At 40.1% G+C, this 18,509-nt stretch overlaps 1 non-coding gene across 1 annotated transcript; it reads right to left on the bottom strand.

The window, feature by feature from the left end:
- Positions 1-13,920: 13,920 nt before the first annotated feature.
- Positions 13,921-14,058, bottom strand: LOC119920617. Its single transcript, XR_005448347.1, has one exon. It is a non-coding gene; the product is annotated as a small nucleolar RNA SNORA7 (small nucleolar RNA).
- Positions 14,059-18,509: the final 4,451 nt, after the last annotated feature.

The following is an 18,509-nucleotide window of genomic DNA, read 5'->3' as shown; positions in this document are numbered from 1 at the left end:
AATATGAGCTTCTGAGCCCCAGCTCCATGCTTTTTCCAATAGGCCATGCTACTTCCTGATGGGAGGGTTGGAATTCTGGACTGAGGAATTGGGGGCACACTCTAGCTGCAAGTAAGATAAATTATGTGTGAAACCCACTATTCAACACATGGTGTTTAAATCATGTGCTTGATTTCCAAGAGAAAGTGAGAGGGAGGAAAAATGAGGGATGAGGGGAAGAGAGAGAGAGAGCTGAGAGCTGCTTTATCTGTTTTTCCAACTATTGTTTGCAAATTACAACCTTGCCAATAGTAAACTCTTGACCACATCAGTTAATATTAATAAGGTGTAGGTGTAATAGTAGTTGAACAAGCGATATTTATTAGCAGCTATTTCACATAAGAAATGTGGTGCCCAAATATAAAGCGGTTATAGTGCTGTACAATATGTTGAACTGTTTGTGATCCTTTAATTTAGACTAGGAAACTATGATTCGGCCTGATTGTGGGATACATGAAAAAATACCCCAAATTAAATAACAGAAACTTTTTGGTGAACATTAAAACACAGCCTCTTGATTCACAAAGGAAAAAACAGATTTTTCTCTCCACATTGCTGAAATTTATTTAAATCCCTACTCTCTGTTATGGAAATGTGGAATTCAGGAGTCAAAGCTTGACTGACAACCTTTTGTTAGTCACATTAAAGGATAATATGGAAACACAGAAGTTGATCCATTGGATTTTAATAGCTGGCTCAACATTACCTGTCTTGTTCTAAGTTAGAAAAAAGGAAGCCTAAGAAAAGAGAAGCAGTGTGGCTCAGTGGAAAGAGCCCCGGCTTTGGAGTCAGAGGTCATGGGTTCAAATCCTGACCACCAATTGTCAGCTGTGTGACTTTGGGCAAGTTACTTAACTCCTCTGTGCCTCAGTTCCCTCATCTGTACAATGGGGATTAAGACTGTGAGCCCCATGTGGAACAACCTGATCACCTTGTATCCTCCCAGCACTTAGAACAGTGCTAGAACACATAGTAAGTGCTTAACAAATACCATTATTATTATTATTCTTATTATCATTATTATTATTAAAAGATAGGGACCAGAGAAATGCTTTAAGAATGGTTTTCTAGCCGAGAGAGACAAGCTTGAGTTAGTCTTTATAGAAGAGTAGGTTTTTAGCACTTTAAAAGTCGTGAACTAGCTGAATAATTTAGCCAGATGGTATTTGTCAGCAGTGTGACTTTGGGCAAGTCACTTAACTTCTCTGCGCCTCAGTTCCCTCATCTGTAAAATGGGGACTAAGACTGTGAGCCCCATGTGGGACAACCTGATAACCTTGTATCTACCCCAGTACTTAGAACAGTGCTTTGCAAATAGGAAGCACTTAAGAAATACCATCATTATTTATAATTCAGGTAGATTTTTGTGTAAGGTAAAGTGACATTTTAGACCCCCTTGGGGGACGCATGGTGGCCAGGGCCTTGGCTTGGCAGAATGCTGGAATGCAAATCCACAGGCCTGGGAGAACCTAGCTTTCATTCATTCAGTCATATTTATTGAGCACTTACTGTGCGCAGAACACTGTACTGAGCGCATTAAGGGTCACTCTGTCCCTTACCTCTAAATCCCTGAACAAGAAGCAGAGTGGCTCAGCAGTAAGAGCACAGGCTTGGGAATCAGAGGTCATGGGTTCTAATCCAGGCTCTGCCACATGTCTGCTGTGTGACCCTGGGCAAGTCACTTAACTTCTCTGAGCCTTGGTTACCTCATTTGTAAAATGGGGATGAAGACTGTGAGCCCCATGTGGGACAACCTGATCACCTTGTACCCCCCCCAGCACTTAGAACTGTGCCTCGCCCATAGTAAGCACTTAACAAATGCCATCATTTGAACCCCTGGGTGTGAATTATGTTGCAGACTTGTACTTCCCAAGCGCTTAGTAAAGTGCTCTGAACACAGTAGGTGCTCAATAAATATGATTGAATGAATGCATGAATGAATTGTACTTTCCAAGCGTTCTGCATACAGTAAATGCATAATAAATATGATTGAATGAATGATTGAATGAATGAATTTATGGCTGTGGGTTTCCCCTCCAGACCTGACCCAGCCAAACAGGAGCTTTGGACCCCCTAGACACTATGGGCAGGGGAAGTGTTTGTTCATTGTTATACTGTGTTGTCCCAAGTGCTTAGTAATAATAATAATAATGATGGCATTTATTAAGTGCTTACTATGTGCAAAGCACTGTTCTAAACGCTGGGGAGGTTACAAGGTGATCAGGTTGTCCCACAGGGGGCTCACAGTCTTAATCCCCATTTTACAGATGAGGTAACTGAGGCACAGAGAAGTGAAGTGACTAGCCCAAAGTCACACAGCTAATTGTCAGAGCCAGAATTTGAACCCATGACCTCTGACTCCAAAGCCCGGGCTCTTTCCACTGCGCCACGCTGCTTCTCTACAGTGTTCTAGCATGCACTCTGCAAACATAAGTGCTCAATAATTGCAATTGAAGGAATGAACGAATGAACCCCTGGGTGTGAATGTATGACTCCAAATCTGACCCAGCCAAACTGAATATTGAGCTCATTGTTTTGTAGGGACCGTCTCTATATGTTGCTGACTTGTACTTCCGAATCGCTTAGTACAATGCTCGGCACATGGTAAGCGCTCAATAAATACGATTGAATGAATGAAAAACAGAAAAGAATCAAGGGTAATCCTGGCATTACAGGCTTCAAGACTGGGAGGATGTTGGTATTGGGAGGCAAAGGTTAGGTGGAGGTGAGGATTTGGGAGGGAAGATAAGTTCAGTTTTGGAAATGTTGTAGTCCTTGGAGGAGGAACAGATGTCCGACACTCCTGTTGGGCTAGGTCGGTTCTGGAGGGGAAACCCACAGTCTTACATTCATTCATTCAATCATTCATTCAATCATGTTTATTGAGCGCTTACTGTATGCAGAACACTTTACTAAGCACTTGGAAAGCATAATTCATTCATTCATTCAATTGTATTTATTGAGCGCTTACTGTGTGTAGAGCACTGTACTAAGTGCTTGGGAAGTACAAGTCTGCAACATAATTCACACCCAGGGGTTCAAGGTGACCCGAGGGTCCTGGATGAAGTTAATTAATGATGGCATTTATTAAGCGCTTACTATGTGCACAGCACAGTTCTAAGCGCTGGAGGGGGGGTACAAGATGATCAGGTTGTCCCACATGGGGCTCACAATCTCCATCCCCATTTTACAGATGAGGTAACTGAGGCTCAGAGAAGTTAACTGACTTGCCCAAGGTCACACAGCAGACAGGTGGGGGAGCTGGGATTAGAAGCCATGAGCCCTGACTCTAGTCACTATGCCATGCTCCTCCTCTAATCAATCAACTGTATTTATCGAGGGCTTACTATGTGCAGAGCACTGTACTAAGTGCTTGGGAGACTTTGATATAGCAATATAACAGACATAGTCACTTCCCAGACTTAAAGCCTAGAGGTTGAGATAGGCATTGATAGAAATAAATTAAATTACAGATATGTACAGAAGTGCTATGCGGGTTGGAGGGGGGTGAATAAAGGGAGCAAGTTAGGGCAATGCAGAAGGGAGTGGAAGAAAAGGGAAAGGGGGCTTTAGGAGGTACTAAAGAAATAGGGGAAGACAGGGAATCTATGCAAGTTTAGGTGCTTAGGGAACAAATTAAGCAACGTGGAACTCTGATTTACCCTCTGTCACCAAGTGGCCACCAAATGTGCTAGAAAAAGCTCTAAAATTTGTATTCTTGTAAAGTGGCAGAGCTCAGGAAATTCTATTTGTATAGACATGCAGCAGAGCGATCTTTGGAAAAGATTGTAAGTCCAACATAAATCAATGGAGCCTTAATTCCATTCTTGTTCCCCGAATCTCTGAGCCCAGGGCATCCTCACTCTTAAGCAGTATGTCTTATGCAGTGAATTGAATAATAGGAATACTCGCTAATGTTTTTGTTAGAATTTATATTCCTAAAGGTCCAGTGTCATTAAGTTATTAGTATCATTTTTATCACTTATTATTATTGCCGTTCATTAAGTACTTTAGCAGGGCACTGACCTAAGGCTGGGGAAAGCTACAAGGATGATAAAAAGGGGCCTTAAAATCTAAAGCCTGGAAAAGCTCGATGCGGGTGCCCAGGGAAAGAAATAACCCGATACATTAAACCTAAAAGGATTCAGCAACAATACAAGAGCAATATTGAAAGCAGTAGGGCACTGTTGGAGGACACAGTCCTCTGACCACTCACTTCTCCCAAGGAGGATAGACTTGGTTGGTCCAATAGTAATAACCTGATCAAAGCTATTAAATTTGGAAAGTTTTTTTCCTTTCAATCAATTGTATTTATTGAGTGCTCGTTGTCTGCAGAACACCATACTAAGCACTTGGTAGTGTATAATACAATAACAAATGGACACATTCCCTTCCCACAACGAGTTTATAGTCACTTTTAGACTGTGAGCCCACTGTTGGGTAGGAACTGTCTCTATATGTTGCCAATTTGTACTTCCCAAGCACTTAGTACAGTGCTCTGCACACAGTAAGCGCTCAATAAATACAATTGATTGATTCATTGCTAGAGGAGGAGGTAGACATTGATACGAATAAAGAAATTACAGATATATAATTTATTCTGCCTTCCCAGTGCTTAGGAGGTAGGGCTTCCTCTGGTACTCATGGACAGAGGAAGAAACCCTGTGACTCTGGAACCATGCTAAAGGTTACCTCAATTATAGCCTACAGTCTAGGTTTCGCCCTCTAGACTGTAAGCTCACTGTGGCAGGTCATGTGTCTGCTCATTGTTACTTTGTACTCTCCCAAACACTTAGTACGGTGCTCTGCACACAATAAGTGCTCAATAAATATGACTGATTGAATGAATGAGTGTCATTAAGTTGTCTAAACGGGGAAACAATTTAAATGCAAGGTACAATGCTTCTTGTGTTGTTAATAATAATAATTATAATAATAATGATGGTATTTGTTAAGCACTTTCTATGTGGAAAGCACTGTTCTAAGCGCTGGGGAGGTTACAAGGTGATCAGGTTGTCCCAAGGGGGCCTCACAGTTTTAATCCCCATTTTACAGAAGAGGTAACTGAAGCACAGAGAAGTGAAGTGACTTGTCCAAAGTCACACAGCTGACAGTTGGCAGAGCAAAGATTTGAACCCATGACCTCTGACTCCAAAGCCCGGGCTCTTTCCACTGAGCCATGCTGCTTCTCCAGTGTACAGTGTAAAGTCCTGTGGGCAGGGAATGGGCCTCTTGTATTTGTTGTCCTTTCCCTAGTCGGTAAATCAAACATATTTAGTGAGTGTTTATTGTATGCAGAGCACTGTACTAAGCACTTGGAGAGTACAGAATAACAGAGTTGGTAGATATATTCCCTAATGCTTACATTTTGCACAGTAGGGTCTCAATTTTTGTCGATAGATTTCCAGCCCACAGGAGCTTTGCACTGTAATGGGGAGATGCACGTAAAAGTGTTTACGGCAAGAGCAGTCAAAAGGAGGAAGTACATACATATATAAAAGAGTGCTGAGGTTGGATAGACACACATTGATATGTGCGAGGCATGAATTGGCTGTTCTCAGGTGTATGGTTTGGTTATTCGATTTTCTGACAGAAAACTTAGTTTGGATGATAACTTCAGAAAGTTTTAGAACACTAATGATATCAGGCAGTGGGAAAAAAAAGAACAATTAATAACGACAGACTTATATGGGCACTTTGACAACTTTGATGACTGTGACATTTTGGACACCAAAAAAAAAAGCAAAGAAAAATGGTTAAAACGGGATGGGCAGCCGAAGAGCCATTTTTTTATTTTGAACCTTGGGAAAGAAAGGAGGTGGTAATTTTGAGGGAGATAAAAATAGAAGGGGCTGGACTAAAAAAACACTTAAAAGCCAAATAGTCCCTATTTGGGCGTTATCAGTCACAGGGACTCTCAGTTCTAGTAGCCTAAATTCTGTGTGGTTCAGCTACCTTACCTGTAAAATGGGGATTAAGACTATGAGTTCCATGTGGGACATGGACTGTGTCCAACCTGATTATAATAATGATACTAATAATAATAATAATGGCACTTGTTAAGTGCTTACTATGTGCAAAGCACTGTTCTAAGCGCTGGGGAGGATACAAAGTGATCAGGTTATCCCACATGGGGCTCATAGTCTTAATCCCCATTTTACAGATGAGGTAACTGAGGCCCAGAGAAGTGAAGTGACTTGCCCAAAGTCACACAGCTGACAATTGGCAGAGTCCGGATTTGAACCCATGACCTCTGACTCCAAAGCCCGGGCTCTTTCCACTGAGCCACACTGCTTCTCTGATTTTATGATGGTATTTATTACATGCTTACTATGTGCCAAGCACTTTTCTAAGCACTGGGATTAGTATTAGTAATTAGCATTATTGGTCTAAGTATTATTTTTTCTTGTATTATCTTAGTACAGTGCTTGGCACATAATAAGCACTTAACAAATGCCATTTCAAGAAAAAAGTTTGGAAGTCCAGCTCAAAAAGCTATAGAGACCATCACTCCATGAAATGGACACTGATGCAGGACAGCTTACTATAGAAGTAGAATTGTCCAGTTGTCAGCTGTGTGACTTTGGGCAAGTCACTTAACTTCTCTGGGCCTCAGTTACCTCATCTGGAAAATGGGGATGAAGACTGAGCCCCCCCTTGGGACAACCTGATCACCTTGTAACCTCCCCAGTGCTTAGAACAGTGCTTTGCACATAGTAAGCGCTTAATAAATGCCATTATTATTATTATTGTTATTATTATTATTATTAGTCTATGTATTGCTATTTTCCCCACAGCAGTTATGTACATATCTTTATATTTGTCTATTTTCCCTCTCTATGATTGTTTATTTTAATGTTTATCTCCTCCTCCAGAATGTAAGCTTTTATGGGCGGGGATCCTGTCTCCCAACTCTATCGTATGATATCAATCAATCAGTGGCATTTATTGATCACTTACTGTGTGCAGTGTACTTTGTTAAGAATATAATCTTACTATATTATATTCTCTTCCTTCTCCAGGAGGCCTTCCCAGACTGAGCCCCCTCCTTCCTCTCCCCCTCGTCCCCCTCTCCATCCCCACTGTCTTACCTCCTTCCCTTCCCCACAGCACCTGTATATATGTATATATGTTTGTACATATTTATTACTCTATTTATTTATTTTACTTGTACATATCTATTCTATTTATTTTATTTTGTTAATATGATTGGTTTTGTTCTCTGTCTCCCCCATCTATACTGTGAGCCCACTGTTAGGTAGGGACTGTTTCTATATATTGCCAACTTGTACTTCCCAAGCACTTAGTACAGTGCTCTGCACACAGTAAGCACTCAATAAATATGATTGATTGATTGATTGATTATATCATACTCCTTGAAGTGCTCAGTCCAGTGCTCTGCACATAATACCTCTGACTGATTGATAATGAAGGCATCATTGTCACTATTCAATCAATAGTATTAACAGCACCTTCTGCGTTCAGAACACTGCCTATTCAATTTGGATGGATTCCTTAGAACAATTAGACAAGATCCCTGCCCTCAAGCAACTTACAATCTAGTAAGGGATATATACATTTTAACTCCCTGACAAGTCTTTGGCAGCTAGTCCTTTAAGAACAATATTCAGGGGGCTTCAAAGGGGTCAACTGCTGTAACTTCTCAGTAAATTTAGGGTGGAGAGTCCCTGGATTAGAAGAGTGGCCTTATTGTTCATCAGAATTCTGAACACCTTGAGCTTGGCAATACCACCAAGAACTGCAATTACACTGATAATGGTAATTAAATCATGGTTAAGTTCCATTTCTTTTCCATAATTCTGAGAGGATTTAAGTGTTTCGGTCAGTATTTATGTGCCAGAAAACAGATTCTCTTCCAATAAACATAAATGATAGAAGGTGAGGCTAATTATTTTTGCATATTTAAGCATATGTTAGAAAATACAGCTAGCATCTGGATAGAAACCAGGGCTGTGTACTCATTTTGAAGACTAAATATCATTCTGGTTTTGTTATTAGAATTAGCAGTAGAGTGTGCACAGGACATGAATAACTACCTGTATTTTTTTTTTCCTTTCTTTAGTGTTACTGTTGCAAGTTTATAACTTTTATTGTAGGCTGTGTAGCTGTACTTTAATTTCTAATCAACTGGACCAGTATTTTATTTGGTGTAAGAATTTTTGTTGGTTCCCTCTAGCAATGTTAATGCAATTATCCCTGGCATAATTTGTTGCATAGAGGTATTCTTGGCATTATTTTAGGGGTTATACATTTCTATTATGCCACTGTAATTATGCTCTTAGGAAAACCTGTACTTTGGGGTATTAATAGTGCTATAAATTCTGGAGGACAACTAAGCTATTTAACCCAACATAAGTGGGGAAAAAAAAAGAAAACCTATCCTAGTCCCTCTAAAAGTTTCCACTAAAACTTCTCAAAAAGAATGTCCTAATGCTACTTGAATGTAGGCAATGCTTTTTGGCACTAACAGCAGCTGAATGAATGCAATATTAAAAATGTTTGCATTAGAGTGGCTGATACCTTGACCTCTGAGAGGAAAACTGCACATCATCATAAAAGCTGAAATGTAAATTTCTACTATAGGCTAGCCTGGCTAAATCTGGAAAATTTTTCGAATTCAGTACGCTCCAGGGGTCTTCATTTTAAGATTTCCACTCATGTCTGACTTCCAGAAATGCAAACCCTCTTTGGAATTACCGAAAACATAATAATAATAATAATAATAATAATAATGTTGGTATTTGTTAAGCGCTTACTATGTGCAAAGCACTGTTCTAAGCACTGGGGTAGATACAAGGTAATCAGATTGTCCCATGAGGGGCTCACAGTCTTCATCCCCATTTTACAGATGAGGGAACTGAGGCCCAGAAAAGTAAAGTGACTTGCCCAAAGTCACACAGCTGACAAGTGGGATTTGAACCCACAACCTCTGACTACAAAACCCGGGCTCTTTCCACTGAGCCACGCTGAAGATTGATACTTCTCTTAGGTAATACTGTTTACAGAGAAATGACACATCCACTGTGGCAAAATTTGTGTATCTTTAGTTAGAGCACAATTATCACTGGAGAAGAAACACATTTGAGTTATGGCACAGCTATAAAGATGTTAACTGTTAATGAGGAATGTTGCAATTTATATAATAGATGTTATTGAATATCCATATAGCATTTTCTGTTTACAATGGATTTTACTACCATCTTTCTAAATTAACAGAGCACCCCTGCCTTGTTAGGTGGTAAGAATAATAATCTGTATTTTGTTGGTGAGGAAATCAATGGAGAACAGATACACACTCAGGATATAAAAAGAAACATACAGTTCGCCTCAACACCCTCTTTTCAATGCAGATTTTGACTCGAATGCCTTAGGTGAATTAGGGAGTGTTGGCTCAAAAACACTCTGTCTGTTTGGATGCAGCATGAATGTCAAAAGAAACAAGAGTGTCAATATGAGTATATATATATACTCATATAGTACCTGTATAGTACCTGTATATATGTATATATGTTTGTACATATTTAGTACTCTACTTTTTATTCATTTTACTTGTCCATATCTATTCTACTTATTTTATTTTGTTAGTATGTTTGGTTTTGTTCTCTGTCTCCCCCTTTTAGACTGTGAGCCCACTGCTGGGTAGGGACTGTCTCTATATGTTGCCAACTTGTACTTCCCAAGAGCTTAGTACAGTGCTCTGCACACAGTAAGCGCTCAATAAACACAATTGATGATGATGATGATGAGTGTGTGGCATTGGATGTGGTGAATAGTACAACGTAAATCTTCCTCAAAACAGGGTTTGGCAAAACCACAACCCCTGCCCTACTGGAGAGCTAATTATGAGTACAACCCATGGAATAGAGTAGGGCTGAGGATATAAGACATTGTTACATAGTAATGAAGAGAACACGCTGACAGATGGATAATAGTTAAAAGAATGTGAGAATAAATGAAACCCATCATCACCCAACACTATATTAATGCAAATAAGCACACACCATTCTGTTCTATTACTAATGATAATAATGATAACGGTAATAATAATAATAATAGTAATCATTAAGTTCTTACTATATCCCAAGCACTGTTATTGAATTCTGGGATAAATTAAATTCTGGGATAAATACAAGGTCCCATATGGGGCTCACGGTCTGAGTGGAGGGAGAAAAGGTATTGAATCCCCATTTTGCCGATGAGAGAGCTAAGGCACAGAGAAGTTAAGTGACTTGCTCTAGGTCACATGATGATGATGGCATTTATTAAGCACTTACTATATGCAAAGCACTGTTCTAAGCACTGGGGTGGTTAAAAGTTGATCAGGTTGTCCCACGGGGGGCTCACAGTCTTAATCCCCATTTTATAGATGAGGGAGCTGAGGCCCAGAGAAGTTAAGTGACTTGCTCAAAGTCACACAGCTGACAATTACTGGAGCCGGGATTTAAATCCATGACCATGACCACATAGCAGGTAAGCGGGGGATCCAGGATTAGAACACAGAGTCTTTGACTCCCAAGCCCAAATACATTTCCTTTAGGCCACACTGTAACTAGTTGTTCTTTCCCTGTGCTTGGGAAGTGCTCTGCACTTGGGAAGTGCTCTGCACATAGTAAACTCATTCTTACGACTAAGACCGATTCCAGGAGCTCAACTCAAACTAGTCCATGGGTAGCCATGCTATGTGATCTCCTCTGTGCTTCAGTTTCCTCTTCTGTAAAATGGCAATGTGATACCTATTTTCCTTTCCTCTTAGATAAGGAACTTTGTGTAGGACTGGGACTGTCTGACCAGTTTATCTTGCATCTTCCCCAGTGCTCAGCACAGGGTTTGGCACATAGCAAGTGCTTAATTTATAAGAATTGTAATTCCATCCTTGTTTTATCATAATTTGGGTTTTTATGCCTGGAAAATCTGGGAATTTCTTCTGATGGGTCTTTATCTCTATATAAAGGTAGATCTTGGTCATAAAGAACTAAAAAGTTGATATTTCATTTACTAAATTGGAGGTGACAAACAGGAATCTTTGAACTTGGTTACTGTAGGAGCTCGGGATATAGTTTCAATTTTTTATGGTACTTGTTCAGTGCTTATTATGTGCCAAGCACAACAAGACAATCAGGTTGGACAAAGCCCATGTCCCACATGGAACTCAAAGTATAAGTAAAAAGGAGTAGAATTTGATCCTCAATTTAGAGACAGGGAAACTGAGGCACAAAAAAGTTGGGTGATTTCCCCAGGATCACACAACAGACAAGTGGAAAAGCTGGGATTAGATCCCAGGTCCTCCAACTCCCAGGCCTGTGCTCTTTCTACTAAGCCACACTGCCTCCCTATTGTAGATTACCCACTCAATTCTTGCTTTCTTAATTGTAGGCACGTGAAACACTTTTAATTCATTCATTCATTCAGTCGTATTTATTGAGCACTTATTATGTGCAGAGCAATGTACTAAGCGCTTCGGAAGTACAAGTTGGCAACATATAGAGACGGTCCCTACCCAACAGCGGGCTCACAGTCCAGAAGACTCTATATATGAGAAGCAGTGTGGCTCAGTGGAAAGAGCCCGGGCTTTGGAGTCAGAGGTCATGGGTTCAAATCCCAGCTCTGCCAATTGTCAGCTGTGTGACTTTGGGCAAGTCACTTAACTTCTCAGTTACCTCATCTGTAAAATGGGGATTAAGACTGTGAGCCTCCTGTGGGACAAACTGATCACCTTGTAACCTCCCCAGTGCTTAGAACAGTGTTTTACACATAGTAAGCACTTACTAAATGCCAGCATTATTTTATTATTTTATATATATAAAACAGTACTTTTACTGGGAAAGAATAAAATTGATTACAAAATTCAAAGAATGAATTGTATGGCTCTTGAGTTAGGATCAATGGTGATATATTCTGAAAGGAATAACCCATGACTGGGTTAGATCATATGATATTGTTTATAGTTATTGAAAAGCACAGTGTATTTGTGAGCCCAGCCTTTCCATTGGTCAAATACAATTGAATTAACGAATGGATTGGTCGAGTGAAAAGAGCATTGATCTGGGAATCAGGGGACCCTGAGTTCTCATTCCAGTTCTTCTAGCTGGTTAATCTAGACAAAGCTCACCCAAGTACCCTCACAATGTTTTACATCCCTTCCTTTCTTTCTACTTCCTACCTTACCTCACCATTAAAGGATGAGGTAGGTCTTCCTGGTTGTAACTGTAAATATTGTTTTCCCACTTCCACTAATTTCTCAAGACAAACCCAACACGTACAATTTTAATATTGATATTGTCCTAATCTTTGGGGGGCCTTAGTAAAATAGAATTCCTGAAACGTTTAGATGACATATTGAAATTGAATTGAAAAAGCTGTCAGCATGTTATGAATTATGCTTACATCCTCTCCATTCTTTAAGCATAAAGAATATGCAAATACCAGATTAATCATGCTGCAAGATTGCTGTTTCTGTTGTTAATTATTTGTTCAAGTCAAATGTATCAATTTTAAATGATAGTTTTGCTGATCACCCTTGTGTTATTGTTGGTTCTATTTACTATCTGATTTCAATCAAAACCAAACTGAAGCAAAAATAATAATTCCAATGATGTACTTCTAATTCTCCACTCATTCCCTGAGTCTAAGTGATTTCTGCGGCTCTCAGTGCTGGCATCCTAAACCAATCTTCATGAATGAACAAAGACAGTAGTTACTATTTCCCCTGCCACATCCAGTCAGACCACATGAGGGATGGTCCTTTTGGAAGAGGATGATTGAAGCTCTTTTTGCTGAAAGAGGTCAACTTTCAATAGTAATAGATTATGTAAAGTCAATTCTTATTACTAATGACTAAGGATATATGGTTGCGTTCTAATATATCACTTGCCAGTAGGATTTTAAATAATCTTGATGTCAGGGATTAAACGTTTAATTAAATGAGTTGCCTTAACCACTTCAACTTTCTCCTACCTCAAAAAAAAAAAATAGAACCTCTGATGGCTCTATATGTCACTCAGAATTTCTAATCATGGACATAACCTGTCTGTCTTTTGTCTTGAATATATCTGAATTTTTCTGTGATTTGCATTTTAATGTTTTGTTATATATTTGGTTCACTCTGCCTCTTTGTCAATCAATAGATAATGTCTATTGTGTTCAGAGCACTGCACTAAGCACTCATGAGATTGCAGCAGTTATAAAAGACATAATCTCTGCCTTCAAGGATCTTACGGTCTAACATTGTAGGAGACAAGCACAAAACCTCCCTTCAAAGCCCTACTGAGAGCTCACCTCCTCCAGGAGGTCTTCCCAGATTGAGCCCCCTCCTTCCTCTCCCCCTCTCCACACCACCTGTATATATGTATATACGTTTGTATGTATTTATTACTCTATTTATTTCATTTGTACATAATTATTCTATTTTATTTTGTTAATATGTTTTGTTTTGTTGTCTGTCTTTCCCCTTCTAGACTGTGAGCCTGCTGTTGAGCCAACTTGTACATCCCAAATGCTTAGTACAGTGTTCTGCACACAGTAAGCGCTCAATAAATACGATTGAATGAATGAATGAATGAAAACCATTTACAGATGGGAAGAAAGAGTGAAGGGAAAGATGTGGAAATCCCTGCTTAAATAGTAGAGGACATAAATTGTCTTGTCTCATGCTGTTGAGTCACCTCCAACCCATAGTGACACAATGGACACATTTCTCCCAGAACACCTCACCTCCACCTACAGTTGTTCTGGTGGTGTATCCAGAGTTTTATTGGTAAAAATTCAGAAATGGTTTACCATTGCCTCCTTCCACACAGTAAACTTGAGTCTCCACACTTGACTCACTCCCACGCTGTTGCTGCCCAACACAGGGGAGTCTTGACTTGTAGCAGATTGCCTTCCACTTGCTAGCCACCTGCCAAGCTGGGAATGGAATGGTTATGCCTCTGCTTGACTCTCCCTCCCGTAGTCGAGAATAGTAGAATACTGGAAACTCTCCAGGTACGATCCTGAGAGGGTAGAGGACATAAATAGATAGGTGAAAATGGGCTAAGGGTGATGGATTGCATATGTGCTGAGGGGGTAGCTGGATGAATTTATTCTGGGGAAGAGAAATATTAGGAAATTTGGAGGAATCGAAATTTCAGGCAGGGGTTGAATAAAGGGGGAGTTGTGTTCTAGCAGATCAAAGGTGGTGTGAGTTCCAGGTAAGATGAAGAGTAGGAGTAAAGGATTGGAGCCCTCATTCTTGAGAATTAGGAATCAGCATCTGTGTACCCTGCTTCAGGTTTAATAATAATAATAATGATAGCATTTATTAAGCACTTACTATGTGCAAAGCACTGTTCTAAGCGCTGGGGAGGTTACAAGGTGATCAGGGTGTCCCGGGGGGCTCACAGTCTTAATCCCCATTTTCCAGATGAGGTAACTGAGGCCCAGAGAAGTGAAGTGACTTGCCCAAAGTCACACAGCTGACAACTGGCGGAGCTGGGATTTGAACCCATGACCTCTGACTCCAAAGCCCATGCTCTTTCCACTGAGCCACGCTGCTTCTCTTTGACACATCTTTTGAGGCAGCTAAGATCCCTTTCCACTATCCTACCCATGCAAGATAGGCACAGGTTACAGGATTTTTGCTCTTCTCTGTCTTCCCTGTCAGGATTTAAAAGCTAAACCTTTCCTTTGAATCACCTGTGTATCCCAGGATACTGGCATAGTTCAAAGCCATTTCAAAGTGCCAGATGAAACCGGGAAGCTGGAGGTTTTCTTTGAATTTCCGTCTCCAGCTGCTGTAACTCAATCAGTCAGTGATATTTATTGAGCTGTGGACCGTACCAAGTGCTTAGTAAAGTACAATACAGTAGAGTTCATAGTCACTCTAGCTGTCCACAGGAATTTACAGTCTAGACCCTAAGGTTTATGAACTAAAGCTATGCCAATAATCTTGGGTTTGAATGAACATTTCATTTAACCTTAGAGACTAATTTATATCTGTTTTTGGCACTCTGGTATTCATTCAATCGTATTTATTGAGTGCTGACTATTCATTGTGCAGTCAATCATTTGTAATTTTTTTTGGTGTGACTCTCCCTAAGGAACTTAGAATGTAAGGGCCTTGGAGGAAGGGGATATTTTACTTCTTTATTATCTTCACCTCAATTCTGGGTTTGCGCATCATAATATAATAACTCTGAATGTCTCCAAAATAACATGTTTCATGAGAGGCCCTGCTGTTTTGAGGGCTTTTTTTAAATAGATAATTTGGTGCAAGATCCATTTTATTATGGCAGTTTTGTGCAGTGGATAGAGGACGGGCATGGGAAATGGATTCTCTTTGTGGCTGACACTGATTCATTGTTTGACCATCAGCAAATCACTGGTTCTCCAACGGTGACAGTGTCCTTGTCTAAAAAACTGGATTAATGAATCTTCCTTACTACCTCCTGCTCTGGGCCATAAAATAAAAAAATAAATAAACTCCCCTCTTAAAAACTGGTGAGCATTTAGGAGAAGGGTTTTCTAGTGTTTGGAGCAGCTGGCTAGGAATGGAAAATAAGTGGATCAATCAGGCCTTTTGCTGATGGAAACCAATTCCTTGGTAATGGGAGACTAGGGGCACTGAAAAAAGTGGTATGTGAATTGCTTGGGGCATCGGAATTAATGCTTGTTGGGCAGAGCATTTTCTCTCATTGATCTGGATGAAAATTTAATTACGTTTAATCGTTAGGTGAGGACGATTTAACTTGCTTTCTACTCATTTTCCAGACTCCCGTACAAGGCTTCACATCTCTTCTTGGGGAATCTTGCTTTTTTTTTCCACTTTGAATTGTGTTTGTATTTCCTAAGCAGTCACCAGGAAGGATAATTCAGGTGGTTTTTGGCTAGTTCTATTGGATTGGAAATGGTCCAAACCCTTGTGATCAATTTATAAACTGCAAGTAATTGAGATGATTTAATTTGGATTAGGACAGAATTTTCAGATTACAGCAAATTGGGTGAGACTGCAAACACTTCGGAATACCACTATGAGATTCAGAGGCCCCTTAATCAATTAGAAAAGTGGTTCCACATAAATTAGAGCTATTTGTCAATAGGAACAAAGTCGAGGTAATAGATGTAGGGACATACTATAACAACACAACTACAGGCTGGAGAAAGACTCTGATGCACAAGTTAGCAAAAAAAGACATTCAGAGGAATCATAGTTGACCACAAGTTAAATATGAGTCAGCAATGTAGTGCAATTATATAAAAAGCTAATGTGCTCCTGGGATGTTGTAATAGGAGTATGAAGGGTGAGAGCCAGAAACAGTTTATATTTTGCTCTATATTGTTATTACAGAGTGGGGCTCAGTTTGGATCATTTGATTTTACAAGAGTCTTGACTGTGACTTTTGGATAGAATATTTTTGGGAAGTGGGGAACATTTTTTTAACAAACTCTTCTCTTTGGATGCAGTGTGGTGATGTTGGAATAATAACTGTGTAATAATAATAGCAGTAATAATAATAATAGTAGAAGCAGCGTGGCTCAGTGGAAAGAGCACAGGTTTTGGAGTCAGAGGTCATGGGTTCAAATCCTGACTCCACCACTTCTCAGCTGTGTGACTTTGGGCAAGTCACTTAACTTCTCTGAGCCTCAGTTACCTCATCTGTAAAATGGGGATGAAAACTGTGAGCCCCCTGTGGGACAACCTGATCACCTTGTAACCTCCCCAGCACTTAGAACAGTGCTTTGCAAATAGTAAGCACTTGGTATATGCCATCATCATCATCATCAACTGGGATTTTTAGTGCAGTGCCAAGCACTGTACTAAGTGCTGGGATAATAATATAATGATGGCACCTGTTAAGTGTTTATTATGTGCCAAGCATTGTTCTAAAAGCTGGGGTAGATACATGTAATCACGTTGTCCCACGTGGGGCTCATAGTCATAATCCCCATTTTACAGATGAGGTAATTGAGGCACAGAGAAGTTAAATGACTTGCCCAAAGTCACACAGCAGATAAGTACCGAAGGTGGAATTAGAACCCATGACCTCTGACTCCCAAACCGGCCTCTTTCCAATAAGCCACAATGCTTCCCTAGATACAAGATAATCAGATAGATAGACATATACGAGATAATCAGGTGGGACAAAGTCCCTGTTCCACATAGGGCTCACAGTTTAAAGCAGAGAGAGAAAAGGTATTTAATCCCCAGAGAACTGAAATGCTTGCCCAAAGCCACACAGCAGTCAAGTGGCAGAGTTGGGATTAGAACACATGACCACTGACTCCCAATCAATCAATCAATCAATGATATTTACTGAGCATTTACTATGTGCAGAGAAGCAGCATGGCTCAGTGGAAAGAGCTTGGGCTTGGGCGTCGGAGGTCATGGTTTCTAATCCTGGCTCCGCCGCTTGTCAGCTGTAGGACTTTGGGCACGTCACTTAACTTCTCTGTGCCTCAGTTACCTCATCTGTAAAATGGGGATTAAGACTGTAAGCCCCACGTGGGACAACCTGATCACCTTGTATCCCCCCCAGCGCTTAGAACAGTGCTTTGTACGTAGTAAGTGCTTAACATATACCATCATCATGATGTGCAGAGCACTGTACTAAGTGTTTGAGAAAGTACAATACAGCAGAATTAGGAGTCATGTTCCCTGCCCACAACTAGCTTATGGTTTAAGGGGGAGACAGACATAGGTAGGAAAGAAGAATAAGTAATTTATAATGAATAATTTATAGAAATGTAAAAAAAAAAAAACAGTGCTATGGGGTGGGTGGGGCGAATATCAAATGTCCAGATGTCTCTCAGGCCCATTTTCTTTCCATTAGGCCCTGCTGCTTGTCAGCTCAGGCATACACAACTGTGAACAGGTGTGAAATGAGACACTGAGGACTACAGGCAGATTTGCCAAAAACTGGGTTTTGAAGGGGATGTCACCATCACATTTCAGGGACAGTGGGTGTACTTCCATTATGTTTTATCTAATTCTAGTAATGAGAACACATGCTATAGCAGAACAAACCAATCCTATATGTAAACTCAATTCTCATGCTCTCCAGATTTTCAAATGGCCCCATGGAAAAAGGCCGGGATAAGCTCAGGACACTCACAAATAAGACATGCAAGATTATTTAGCGATGTGTAGAATTATATTATTCCCCAGCTACTTTATAATCCATTTTGTGTGGAGGAAAAAAAAATTGGTATCAAGAACAACAATGGAAGTTAATGCTTCATCAAGGAAAAGTAGATCTGAACAAAGCCGATAAAGAAAGGACAAGTCTTTCCATCTAAAGATTGACCACTGTCCACAAGACAAAAAGGTTTTTATCACAGTGGCTGTCAAGGAGCTATTTAACTTATCTTACACTGACAAGCAATGGGATCCTTCGCAGCCTGTGCTTAATGATGACATTGATCAAAATGTTAATTTATGTTGATTTATCAAGACATGATGATTATAGTGATAAGCC

Source organism: Tachyglossus aculeatus, chromosome X1, assembly GCF_015852505.1.
Source record: "Tachyglossus aculeatus isolate mTacAcu1 chromosome X1, mTacAcu1.pri, whole genome shotgun sequence".
Lineage (NCBI taxonomy): Eukaryota > Metazoa > Chordata > Mammalia > Monotremata > Tachyglossidae > Tachyglossus > Tachyglossus aculeatus.
This window is presented reverse-complemented; position numbering and strand designations above follow the sequence as displayed.